The sequence below is a fragment of the Miscanthus floridulus genome, chromosome 4, assembly GCF_019320115.1.
Source record: "Miscanthus floridulus cultivar M001 chromosome 4, ASM1932011v1, whole genome shotgun sequence".
NCBI lineage: Eukaryota > Viridiplantae > Streptophyta > Magnoliopsida > Poales > Poaceae > Miscanthus > Miscanthus floridulus.
The window spans coordinates 416052-428271 of NC_089583.1; positions in this window are offsets into that span (position 1 = coordinate 416052).

Below are 12220 nucleotides of genomic sequence, written 5' to 3' on the forward strand. Positions count from 1 at the left end.
ACAATCTAAAGGGGAAAACAAAGTTATACCTAACGGGCAACAAGGTCTCTGATACCACTTGATGTAGACTAGGCCCGATCTTTCGATAGGTATGATAGCGTTGAATGGTGGAGACTTGATGTTCATGATCTAGGCTTCAAACCAAGGTTGACTCGGACCCCTACAACCATTACACCACTGCTCCATTGGTTATCAACCATGCGAACGCGATTGACCTCGCCAAGAAGGCTTTCCTATAAGCGAATCGAGAACACAAGCAAGAACAGGATAAATGCAATCTAAAATTATAAACAAATATGAGGCTTATGATAATGAGAAGGAGTTCAAGTCTTTATTCGAAAGAACTAATCGCCACAGGTAAACAAGATCAAGAACTGGGGCCCTGATTCACAGCAAGCAGCCTTGGCGGCACATTTGCAGCAAAACGATGTCTGTTTCATGAGGAAATCAAGAACTAAACAGAACACAAACCCTAAGGAGAGTGATGACTGCTATTTATAGAGTCTTGGGCATCACCCCCCTGGACGTGCCTCCTAATGGGCCAAAACACGATACATGGTCCGTTGGACCAAAAGACGGTGTCATAGCACCCTAGCAGATTCTGGATGCTGATTTGTTTCGACGATTCCCATTGATTACGAAGGTATTTTGATGTGAGACCACTTGGATTGGCTTCCTTGTCAAATTAGCTTTCCAACCATATGTGGATCATCAAAAACGGAGTCCAGATGCGTCCTAGGTGACCAGTTTAAGGCGGACTAGTCCTAGAGACCGAGGCAGACTCGAACTTGAGTTACTTTGGGCCTCCACCTCAGGGATTCAAACCAAATTAGCCTCGGGCCTCCTTCTAGACTTGGACACCCTTACTGGCCTCCTACCCCTCCATGCCATGCACCAAACATGGTCATATGCATGGGTGTCATGTCCTCATCATGGATTGTCCCTACAATAGTGACAATGATGAGGATGAGAAAAAGAAGCACAAGAAGGAAAAGGAGAAGAAGGAGAACAAGATGACCTTCCAAAAGAAGAAGGGTGGAGGCTATGTGGTCACTTGGGATAGTGATGGTTCTTCTGATAGTGATGGCTCTAGTGATGATGATAAGAAATCTATCAAGAAAGCACTAGCAAGCATCGCCATCAACAACAAGCCTTCCATCTTTGACACTCCATCGACATGCCTCATGGTAAAGCCTACCAAGGTAAAATATGGTATGAGTGATGATGATTGTGAAAGTGATGATTATAGGAGTGATGATGATGATGATGATGAGTACACTAAGGAGGAGCTCTTGGACATTTGTGAGCAAGTGCACACTTGCTTCAAGATGAAGAGAAAGGAGTGCAAAGAATTGCACAAGAAAGTCAAATTTCTTGAGAAATCCTTTGATGAGCTCAATGCCACTCATGAGAGGCTAATGGAAGCCCATGAGAAGCTTGGTAAAGCTCACTCTAAGCTTGAAAAGGATCACTCATGTCTCATCGAGCAAGTCAAGAAGAAGGAAGTCAAGAAGGAGCAAGTGATTGTGTCTTGTGATGTGGGACTAACATGTGATGTTATTGATGAATCTTTTTATAAGTCTATCGTTGTTGCTCCCACTAAGCCTTCTTGTAGCACTACTACTTCTACTTCAAGTTTGAGTGATGGTTTCACTTGTGATGCCTCACTAATGGTGGAAAATGAGACCCTCAAGAAGGAGATGAATGAGCTCACTCGTGCCTTAGGCAATGCCTATGGTGGAGATGCCCACTTGCTAAAGTGCTTGGGTAGCCAAACATTTTCTCTCAACAAAGAGGGCCTAGGATATACCCCCAAGAAAGGCAAGGTGGCATTTGTCACTCCCAAAGCTAGATTTGTGAAGGGTAATGGTCGGTTTTGCAATAGAAGCAAGCAAGTTGCGCATATAGAGCAATATTGCAAGACTAACAAGAACAAGCAACCTAATGTATCTTCAATTAGATTTTATTCTTGTTACATGCATTTTAAGGGTGCCAATGGTGTGAAGGCTAAGTTCATTGGTACACCAATTGTGGGTTCAAAGAAGAAGGCCATTTGGGTACCAAAGACCTTGGTAACTAACCTTCAAGGACCCAAGCAAGTTTGGGTACCTAAAAAGAATTGATCTTCTTTTGTAGGTCAATTATAAATCCAAAGGAAGGCATTGGGTGCTTGATAGTGGGTGCACACAACACATGACCTGGTAATTCAAGAATGTTCAATTCAATCAATGAAAATGAGAGCAATGGGATTGATAGTATCACATTTGGTGACAATGGCAAAGGCAAGGTCAAAGGTCTTGGTAAGATTGCAATATCCAATGACTTGAGCATTTCCAATGTGCTACTAGTAGAGAGCTTGAACTTCAACCTATTATCGGTAGCTCAATTGTGTGATCTTGGTTTCAAGTGCATATTTGGTGTGGATGATGTAGAGATCATAAGTGTAGATGGATCTAAGTTGATATTCAAAGGATTTAGATATGAGAATCTATACTTGGTTGATTTTAATGCTAGAGAAGCTCAATTGTCAACATATTTGCTCACTAAGTCTACATGGGTTGGTTATGGTATAGAAGGCTTGGTCATGTTGGAATGAAACAATTGAACAAGTTGATCAAGTATGACTTAGTTAGAGTCTTGAAAGATGTCACATTTGAGAAGGATAAGCTATGTAGTGCATGTCAAGCTAGAAAGCAAGTTGGTAACACACATCCTAAGAAGAGCATGATGAGCACATCTAAGGCATTTGAGTTGTTGCACATGGACTTGTTTGGACCAACCACATACACTAGCATTGGTAAAAACAAATACGGATTTGTGACTGTGGATGATTTTACTAGATACACATGGATGTTCTTTCTTGTTGACAAGAGTGATGTGTTAGGAACCTTTAAGACATTCATCAAGAGAATTTATAATGACTTTGAAACAACCATCAACAAAGTGAGAAGTGACAATGGAAGTGAGTTCAAGAACACAAGAGTGGATGATTTGTGTGATGAGTTTGGAATTAGGCATCAATTTTCAGCCAAGTACACTCCACAATCAAATGGCCTAGTTGAAATAAAGAATAGAACTTTGATTGACATGAATAAGATCCATGTTGAGTGAGTACAATGTGAGTAATTCATTTTGGGCTGAAGCAATCAACATGGCTTGCTACTATAGCAGCCGACTCTATTATCACCCCATGAATGAGAAGACACCTTATGAGCTATTGAATGGAAGAAAGCCCAATATAGCATACTTTTGGGTTTTTGGTTGCAAATGCTACATATTGAAGAAAGGCACTAGATTGAGCAAGTCTGAAAAGAAATATGATGAAGGTTTCTTGCTTGGTTACTCCACTACTAGCAAGGCATATAGAGTTTGAAATTTGGCTAGTGGTACTCTTGAGGAGGTTCATGATGTTGAATTTGATGAAACCAATGGTTCCCAAGAGGAAGATGATAATCTAGATGATGTGAGAGACACTCAATTGGTTAATGCAATGAAGAACATAGACATTGGTGATATAAGACCTAGAGAGGTGATTTATGTTGAAGATGACAAGAATCAAGTGCTCTCTAACTCAAATGTGCAAGCTAGTGGTTCTCAAGATCAAAGTCAAGCAAGTGCTAGTGTTGACAAAGTGCAAGATCAACAACAAGTGGCTAGTTCATCATCTCAACCAAATGATCAATCAAATGCAAGCAATCAAGTGCAAGTGCTCCAACCAACCAATGTCGCAAGAGATCATCCTTTGGACTCTATAATTGCTGATATCTCTAGAGGTGTACAAACAAGATCTAGATTGGCATCATTTTGTGAACATTTCTCATTTGTGTCATCCATTGAACCTAAGAACATAGATGAAGCTTTGAAGGATATTGATTGGGTCAATGCTATGCATGAAGAGCTAAACAACTTTAAGAGAAATCAAGTATGGGAGTTAGTTGAGAGGCCTATGAATCATAATGTAATTAGAACCAAGTGGGTCTTTCGAAACAAGCAAGATCAAGATGGGATAGTAGTAAGGAACGAAGCAAGATTAGTGGCTCAAGGTTACACTCAAGTTGAAGGTCTTGACTTTAGAAAAACATATGCCTGGTTGCAAGATTGGAAGCAATTAGGATCTTGTTAGCCTATGCTTGTGCCCGCAACATCAAGTTATACCAAATGGATGTGAAGAGTGCATTTCTCAATGGGTACATCAATGAGCTTGTGTATGTTGAGCAACATCCCTGGTTTTGAAGATGAGAAGAAACCCAACCATGTTTACAAGTTGAGAAAGGCTTTGTATGGATTGAAACAAGCACCAAGAGCATGATATGAGAGATTGAGGGATTTTCTACTCTCTAAGGGAATCAAGGTGGGAAAGGTTGACACCACTCTCTCCACCAAGAAGCTTGGCAATGACTTATTTGTAATTGCAAATCTATGTTGATGATATCATATTTGGGTCAACCAATCAAGATTTTTATGAGGAGTTTGGCAGTATGATGGCAAGTGAGTTTGAGATGTCCATGATTGGAGAGCTTAGTTACTTCCTTGATCTTCAAATCAAGCAAATGAAGAATGTCACATTTGTGAGTCAAGGCAAGTACATCAAAGACATGCTCAAGAAGTTTGGAATGGATGATGCTAAAGCTATTAGTACACCAATGGGGACAAATGGAAACTTCAATAGTGATGCTAGTGGCAACATGGTGGATCAAAAGATGTATCGGTCTATGATTGGAAGCCTACTCTATGTGACTGCATCAAGGCCAGATGTGATGTTTAGTGTATGGATGTGTGCTAGATTTCAAGCATCACCAAGAGAAAGTCAATTGAAGGCAACAAAGAGAATATTGAGGTAGTATTTGAAGTTGATGAAACGATAAGAAATTTTGTGTTTTAAAGAAAATGAGAAAGACAATAGCGTTTATGCGAAGTTCAAGAATGGAAAATTCATTTTCCACATCCTATGAATAGATGATATTCTACTCACTAGTAGTGATGTTAATCTATCATTGGAGAAGAAGTTTTATCCTCAAGTTTCAATGTGAATGATCTTGGTGAAGCGTCATTGGTTTTAGGAATTAAAATTCACCGAGATAGAAGAAAATGGGGTATTAGGACTGCAAAGGCATACTTAGAAAAGATTCTAAAGAAATAAAGTATGCATGCGAGTAAACCTACGCCTGCTCCTATAGTCAAGGGTAATATATTTGGGAACTTTAAGTGTTTCAGGAACCGATATGAGATCGATCAAATGAACATGGTTCCATATGTTTCAGTTGTTGGAAGCTTAATAAGTGTACAACACTAGTAGAGAAACGAGTTGTACTCCCGGTTCTCAACCCCCTTCAGTCCCGGTTTTGGAACCGGGAGCACGAATCCGGGACTAAAGGGTCCCTCCTTTAGTCCCAGTTTCGCACCCGGGACTAAATGTCCACCTTTAGTCCCGGTTGGTAATACCAACCGGGACTAAAGAGGCCTCCCGGCCTGGCCACGTAGGTCGTCCCTTTAGTCCCGGTTGGTATTACCAACCGGGACTAAAGGTTTTTTTTTCTTTTTTTTGTTTCTATTTTCAATTGATGATTCATTTTGGTTTTCGAATAGGTTTTCGAATACGCATTCTACGCTGCTAATAGTATATGTATTCTACATGTTTATAATGTTCGAACATTTTGTACAAACTAAAGTATGAAACTAACGTATATATTACATGCATATACATATATTGTACATAATTTTATGTACATATAATATGTATATGTATATATATATATATTACAAATAAAGCTTGCATTGTATATTCTATCATATCCTTGGGATAACAAATTCACTCTATCTGGTTTGGCTTCCATGTTTCGTTGACGTCATTGTAGAACTCGCCGGTGGGGTTGAGGACCTGGTCATTAAGATATCCTGTTATGGTCTCTTGAATTGTTTTCAATTGCTCACGTCATATGACTTTTTCCTTCAACCATAGAGTCTTCAATAAAAGTTAAAGAAAAAGTATTAATATATATATATATGTGTGTGTGTGTGTGTGTGTGTGTGTGTGTGTGTTGGTCACGTGATTACTTATATATATGAGAAATAAAAGAAATTGTAAATATATGAATATATTTATATAACGTACTTTGAGGTTCTCTTCAGGAGTTCTTTTTGAGTATGCCATGATGAACTCGCAAACATAGTATCCGCAGTAGTTGTTTCCCTGTTCTTGCCTCAGAACCCACTTTTACGAGAAAAAAGATCTGGTGAATTGAAAGCATGCATGGTGTTAATTGAATTATATATATATATAGCTGGTACTTACTTTGTGTGCGATTACATCCAGTGGCGCTTTGCAATGTTTCATGTGGTGTTCCTCAATGAAACTTTTCCAAACACTGTGCCCAATAAAATAAAAAATTAATTTGGCCTTTAATAATTGTTGCAGTTAAGAGATCGGGGTATACATAGTTGCTAGAGAGACCAAATTACCATTGGATAATATCTATCATGTCTTAGTACTCTGTTTGCTCTTTTCTTAATGAGTCTAAGATGCGCAACTGACTATTGGCCATATCGATGACCATCAATATCCAGTGATTGCTGCATATGTTTTTATACACAAATATGATCGACATTAACTAGAGTCAACATATGTATATGTGGGAGATATCTTAGCTAGTAAGCAAATAATTGAACAAATGTCCATATGATCGACATTAATTATTTAACGCTCACTTGAAGTTGTAGGGGAATAGTATGTCCTTGTTTTGTTGGTTCACTAAGAACCTCATGAGATTTTTCTTGAGTCTAGCTTTCCATCTAGGCAGCGGGGGATCAGGGTGTTTGAATACGACATTTGGATCAACGAAACCAACATCGTTATCCTGTCTCTTTCTGAGTTCTGTCATCTCATATCTGCATATATAAAAATAGTGTGAGGATATATAATTTATATATATATATGTGTAGCTTTATATATATACACTTTAATGGTAAAAAATAATCACACTTACAGACAATAGCAGCTAATGAGACTTTTGTCGAGAGAGTCCAGGTGGCATAGTTGGTGTAATTCTCCAAACTCGACATATATAACGTCATCACCACGGAAGTAATGTTGGTTTCTAATTCTGACAGAAACAAAGTTCTCTCCCCGTTTACACGCCGTCATGTACCACTTGTTTAGCAGGTACATTTGCGTACCCAGTTCACCTAAGGCCTCAGGGTTATATAGACTCTTTCTATGTTAAATTTCTTCCAAGGATCCACTTTCGGAGCAGATGGTCCTTCAGCGAGCACTTGGGCAAGGTCCAAACCTGTATCCTCGTAAAACCGAACCAGTTCCTCAAAATCAACGTCCGATAAGTCTAAGTTTGAACCATATTCATTACGAATGACAAGAGAGGGGACTGATTGTTGCGATTGTTGTCCGAGTTGTGCAACACCTTTTCCTGCTCTAGTCTTTTTCTGCGCCGCCTCAAATGACTTGGTGAGAGAGCGGTCATAGTCCAATTTTGGTCGGGTCTTTTGAGATTCTCGCTTTTTCTGGTCCACCTTCTTTCTTAGAAGATCTAGAGCTAGGTAGAAGTATGGTTTCTCCGGGTTCTCCTTTGCTTGATGTTGCTTTCTTACATTTTTGAAGAAACTTTTCACATCTTTTTGTACTTTAGCCTTTAATTCCTTTTCACTTTTCTCGTAAGACAGTTTTTGAAGAATAACTAGATTAGAGGAGACTTTCTTCTTTGTTGGTTAGTGGACCAATGGCTTTGTTTGCGGGGCAGACCTCTTAGGAGCGGGAGACCTCCTTGGAGGTGTTGGAGACCTCCTCGGAGGTGGCGGCGGTGGAGACCTCCTTGGAGGCGTTGGAGACCTCCTTGGAGGTGGCGGCGGTGGCGGCGTTGCATAATCATAGCCCGAAGCACTATGATGATCTAGAGATTGAATAATTGGACTTAGGTTGGCGGAAGGCCCTACTGTGTGATTACAAAAAAGAATAATTATATAAGAAATTTTTATTATTAATCATGCATGTCAATAGAAAATTTGTGAAAAAATTGTTTCGTTCACTTTTGTCCGCACCTATTGTCTGGCAGTTGAGGAGGCGGCGGTGGACTAGAGACCCTAGTAATAATGATGTAGCACTTGCGCCATAGTATGAATGTCTTCTCTGCTTCTCCTAGAGTCTTCTCCCCATCACCTCCTGGAATGTCAAGAGGCAGATCACTAAAACCTTTGTTAACTCTATCCACTGAGACGCTAACATATCCAGGTGATATTATTGCTCCATGGATTTTTGGTGTCTTGGTAGGATCTGGAGGAGAAAAAACACCAAGAGCCACCATGATTGTGGCATTCTCTTTTGGAATATGTAGCTCACAAGATGTAAATGGTGCAGTGATGTCATCCACGGGGAAACGTAGCATTGCGTCATCTTGATTTGGCAACTCCGTGGAAGCGCAGCTGCTTTTCAACTGATCAGGGGGGCTAATAATGTTGATTCCTGGATCTGATGCCTGCCTTTGGGCACTCATTGCTATTTGCACTTGCTTTCTGATTTCGTCATGCATTCTAGCTTGCATGTCTTTTTCGCGCTCCTGTGCTTGAAGCAACGCCTCCCGTGACTCATGAACCAATTCCTCCAACCTGCTGATCCATGCTGCATCCTCATCCTTCCTTCTCTATTGGCTTCTGTAGGTATCTCTGTCATCAGGGAAACCATGCTCCCAAGAAATGTTCTATCCTAAACCTCTCGTTCAGCAACTGTGTTCAGCGGTCCCGAGGGCATATGTCAGTTCATCCTTCTCTCTATTGGGCCTGAACGCAGCCAATAGCTTTAGCTTGTAGAGCATAAGACAATCTTTGTGTTGCTCTTTCGAGTTTTGTGCCATGAACCAGCTTCTCAGTCTCTAGGTCCAGTCTTCCCCCATGAGCAAAAAACCAATTATTTGCATGTTTGGGCCAATTGAGTGATTCTGGTGTGATACCCTTGGCAAGAATGCCCGCTTCCATTTTCTCCCACTTGGGAATGGCAGTCGCGTAGCCACCTGATCCCATGCCATGGTGGTATACCTTCTATCAGGCATTCTCTTGGTTCCTTCTCACCCGTTCCTCACCCTCTTCCAATGTCTTATACTATACAAAATCATTCCAGTAGGGCCTCAACTTCGCGAGCGGGCCGCTAGTATTGAAATTGGGCGTTAGGTTCTTCTTGACGTATTTCGTGTATAGGGATTTCTTCCAAGTCTAGAATTGTGTGGCCATCTTCTTCATAGCCCACTTTCGAACTAGTTCCTTCAATTCATCATCGTTGATAGCATCATAATCATTCGCTTGCAATGTGAAATGTTGAAGGACATCATCCCAAATTAAATTCTTATCAAGATCAGAGACAAAACTAACATGAGGCTCATTGATCTTTTGCTTCCATTCACGGGCACTGATCGGAAGTCTGTCCCTTACAAGGCACCCACAGTGTTGCATGAATTTCCTTGCATGTGGACCAAGTGGTTCGCCTGTCTTGATATTGAATTCCGATATTATGTAGCGCCCCTCCAATGGCTTTTTCGGGCCTCGATTTTTTTTGCTTTTCGCCGTTGTGGTCGTCGATCCAGAGGGCTACGTATAAAAAAAAGAATAAATAAATATCATGTGTACACATAATAGATGATAGATGTTCAAATATATATACCTCACCAGTATTTTCTTGCACAATATTTTCTTGCTTATCTTCAAGAGCCAGGTATTGACTCCTGTCATCTACATCCTGCTGGTCACCATCGGCAAATTGAGTGTTGGTGTTGATAATATCCATCATTTCTTCATCCATGTTGTCTCTCGGGGCAGCCATCTAACTTTTACTCCACTAGATATATCTACAAAAAATAAAAACTATATCTATAAAATGGACTCCTGCAGGACGTGCCACCTCGAGGATAGTAACATTTGTAGGTGACATTTGTAAGTCTGAAGTTATCAAATATCCATCAAATTCTAGCTCAAAAACATGTTTAAATAAGTAACCATCCATACTAGTTGACCTTGCTTACATGATCATCTCGGCGAGCATTTCTCCACCGGACGGCACCGTAATTGGCCACGGAAGAGCTCTATTTCTATGAGGAAGGGAACACGGTCTTCCACGACTATTGCCGCTCTCCCTCGTAGAATCAAAGCTCCTCCTTGACGTCCATTACCGCTCAGCAGAGAACATGCTAGCCGAGATGAACACGGTCCGCAAGTTCAACTAGTTCATCAATCCATGTTTCTGCATGGCCTAAAATCTTAGGACATCAATCCATCTTTAGTATGGATTATTTGAACCCACCTCTTACTAATAGGTGGTTGGATAATTGGCTTATGTATGAGCTATTAGGACCTATTAGTATCTCTTCACCAACTTCTCTACTCTGGTAGAAGACCTCCAACCAGAGCCCCCAAATCCTTTTAATAGACACTGACAATTGAGGTCCACCTATCATCCCTACCAACTTATCTATGCAGGAGAGCATCGCGGCCACTTGTGGGAAAGAAATAGCATCATGGGGAAGAGGTCTTCGCAGCCCGTAGCGCTGCGGGAAGAGTGCGTTGTGGCCGCGGAGAAGCAGGGCATCACGGCTGCTTGCAAGGAAGAAGTAGTGCCGCGGGGAAGTGCTCATCGTGGCCGTGGGGAAGAAGTAGCGCCACAGGGAAAAGGGCATCCCGACCATGTGGGGAAGGAGCGTGTCGTGGCCATCGCACCCGCTGGCCCGCCCCTTGCTCTGTTGTGTCGGATCGGAGGAGGAGATCCGGACACATGATGAGAGAGGGCCATAGCAAGATCCACATCGGGGTGGGCCACTGGATCTGGGGCGAAGGAGGTGGCGTTGCGATAGGAGGTGTTCGGCAGCCTCTTCCTCACTAGATCTGGGCGAGGCTCGGTGGAAACATTAGGGATTGAATGGCACAGAGAGGGAAGAGAGCGGGCGTGGGATCTAGAACAACGGCGAACTATCGGATGGGGGCTAGGGTGGACGCCTGTAGGATTGAGGGCCGAGGGGGCTAGTTCACGGTGAAACATGCCCTAACGATTTTGTGCTTGCTATGCTACTGACATACTCTAAGTTTGAAGGCTCTCGATTGTTATCTTCTACACTCGACCTGTTTGAATACCAAGAGCACACCGAACCGGGCATATTACAAATTGGAACTTTCGTTCAACGGGCCCGAGCGCCGAAGTCTCAAAAATTGCTACTCTGCACCGTGCGTGGCAAGACACGAGGGCATGGTGTGGGCGTGCGGTAAGGTGAAGGCATGAACCAAACATGCCCAAAGTCCTCTAGAGCTGTACTCCATGGCCGCCCCATTCCCCTGCTCCCTCGCCGTCGGTCCAAGCACACACATACACAAATAAAATCTACAAATAAGCACACACTCATACACACACTGTTGCTGATGAGGACGACAAGGGTGGAGGACAACAAGGATGGTCGAAGGTGATCTCTCGACGACGAGGATGCGACGGGGACGACGAAGAGCGCTCTGACAAAGGGGACGACGACGAGCGCTCCGGTGAAGGGGACGACGAGTGCATGGTGAGGCGTGCGAGCGCATGGAACCGGGGAGAGGTGCGAGTTGGGCCGCTAGCGGAGATAGCGAGAGATGGCACGTGGAGGCGGCTGGAGGCTATGGGGAGCGGCGGCTCTCGGGCGAAGAATGAAGACGATGGATGGGAGAAGAAGACGAGGCGATATATATTTGGCCGATCTTTAGTCTCGGGTGAAGCCACGGCCCAGGACTAAAGGACCTTTAGTCCTGGGTGATGGTAAGAACCAGGACTAAAGCTTTGACCTTTTAGTCCTGGGTGCATCCATGACCCGGGACTAAAGGTATTTTTTTGGCAGGCCACGAAAACGTAGCCCACCTTTAGTCCCGGGTGGTTGATCGACCCGAAAGTAAAGGTGGGCTGCAGTTGTCTTCCTGCCAGTTCCAGAAGTGTTTCCTTTTTTTATATATTTCTTTTATATAAATATGCAGACAGTTATTAATTGCCTAAATATCATCCAAAAAATTATAATAAATATTCCTAGACTTGGTTTTGCATTATTATACACAACAAAAATTTGTAACCTATACTCTTTTGTTTTACTGTATAAATATTTAACATAGTGTAAATAATACTTACAATTTGCACCATGCAAAAATATACTACTTGATTAAAATCATTAAAACTATTACTTTTCGACAGGAAATAAGTTTTCACATCTTATTAACA